Here is a 2500-nt window from a genome sequence, read left to right as displayed (position 1 = left end):
GAGTTCATTTTAGAATGAAATTGCTGTATTCGTGCTGACCTGCTGATTACTTCTTTTAAGAGTCAAGAGGTGATCTGCTATTCTTATATTGATCTTTAACATAACGTTTCTGTTTGAACGAATTATTCAATGTATCGGAATATTTTGTAGATTTAATATATATATATATATATATATATATATATATATATTATACTATATATATAATATATATATATATATATATATATATATACACATATATATACAGATATATAATATATATATATATATATATAGTATATATATTATATATATATATATTATATATATAATTATATACAATAAAGAAAGAGTTTTTTTTTTATGTTGCAGAAATAAATTAGAAATATAAAATATTCTATACTTTTATAAACATGTACACTTTGTGTTCGAAAGTGTTTAAGATGATACTTCTCTCTCTCTCTCTCTCTCTCTCCTCTCTCTCTCTCCTCTCCTCTCTCTCTCTCTCTCTCTCTCTCTCTCTCATTTTGATTTCAATGTTATTCACCTACAATGTGCTCCGAATGAAACCTTATTTTTCTTTCTTAATCCACTAATGCGAGTAAGCCCCGTGAGGTTAATCACTGTGATGTGACCTTCTCGGTTCCATTTTACACGCAATATCACCAATGAATAATGAAGTGAAAGCCTCTATTTGTTTTGAATACTTCATTTTTTTCTTTATTTTGCAAACTTGTTTGTTGACGTGGTAGGAGGTGAAGTAAATGATTGAAAATAAAGTCTTAAATTGTGTATATATATATATATATATATATATATATATATATATATATATATATTATATATATATATATATATGTATATATATATATATATATATAAATATAATATATATACACAGTATATACATATATAGATATATATATATATATATATATATATATATATATATATATATATATATATACATATATATAATATTATATATATATACATATATTATATATATTATATATATATATATATATATATATATATAAATATATGTGTGTGTGTGTGTTATATATACATTTATGATATTTATATACATATAATTGTGTATAGATTTATATATACATACATATATATATATATATATATATATATATATATATATATATATATATATATATATGTACATATCTATCTCTATATATCTATCTATATATCTATATATTATTTATCTATATGTATGTATGTATATGTATATGTATATGTATATAATATATATATATATATATATATATATATTATATATAGATATATATATATATATATATAGATTATATAGTATATATATATATATATATATATATATATATATATATATATATATATATATATATATATATATATATATCTGTGTCCGTGTGACTATAATTAGGGATAGTAACGGATTTGCACTTTCCAAAGCTAATATCTTTAATTCAAGTTGGTGAAATTTGTCCCATTCTATATCCTTGAAATCCTACATGATATTTTCAACTTCCGTGCCATCAGACTTCCTCTGTTATCTAAAGGCCTCCATGCTGTGCTGGGTCTTTATCTCCTTCACGATAAGATACAAAGAACCCGGATTTTGGAAGGGGAATCAGAATGACAATACAGTTTCAATTACTCCCGTAAAGTTGTGGCAACTTCTTGTGCTATTATTAGTATTATCATAATTATTATTATTATTATTGTTGTTGTTGTTTAGTCCGTCAAATTACATTGTGTAAGCATACCTTCAAAACGAGGATAATATGGAAAAAATATTGAGAAGGTCATTTGTAACCGTACGAACTTGATGTACTGTTCCAAAACTCTGACCAAGTTGACCTAAGTATGTTTATTTGTAAAGGAATAAGTGATGAACAAGTCTCTAACTCCTTGTTGAATGAAAGCAATTCATGGAGGTTTTATCATTTAAACAACCTTAAAAAAAAAAAATACTGAATACACATAATATTTTATATCGCGATATTCATATTACTCTCCAGAAGTTAGCCTTGTATTATTTCAGCCCAAGAAATAGTTACGAAACTGATGTAACAATGATCACGATTGGCCCGTGAATGTTCAAAAGCACCACCTACTGTTAGAAAAAAAAAAAAACGTAATTTTAATCGGAAATTCTCCGTAAAAATATACTATTCTCAACCGTATTTCAGTAAACTACGGCCCACCGTAATTTCACCTTACTTTGTTATTATCTTTTACGGGTTGTTGACCGTAATATCACTTCTTTACGTTAATATATCCGTTTTTGAAATGGTAAAAATCCTGGAATAAATGTTGCCAGACATTGACCGTTTTTTTAATGCCATTTTTTAAGTGTGTTACTTCAGGTGTCTCCTCCATCCTTTGTGCTGAACAGAATCTTTCTTGTTATCATGAAATAGCATTGATAATTTTTTTAAAGTATATTATTAATAGTAAACATTCTTTTGTGAAATGAAAATTGTGTTTGCACAAAATTACTTCCCTCGAATTTAGA

The 2500-nt window shown here is 24.6% G+C and overlaps 1 protein-coding gene across 8 annotated transcripts in view; it reads left to right on the top strand.

Annotated features, from left to right (window-relative positions):
* The window catches only part of LOC137627652 (uncharacterized), an 830137-nt gene that overhangs the window by 606214 nt on the left and 221423 nt on the right, over window positions 1–2500 (top strand). The window lies entirely within an intron of this gene.

Source organism: Palaemon carinicauda, chromosome 35, assembly GCF_036898095.1.
Source record: "Palaemon carinicauda isolate YSFRI2023 chromosome 35, ASM3689809v2, whole genome shotgun sequence".
Classification (NCBI taxonomy): domain Eukaryota; kingdom Metazoa; phylum Arthropoda; class Malacostraca; order Decapoda; family Palaemonidae; genus Palaemon; species Palaemon carinicauda.
This window is presented reverse-complemented; position numbering and strand designations above follow the sequence as displayed.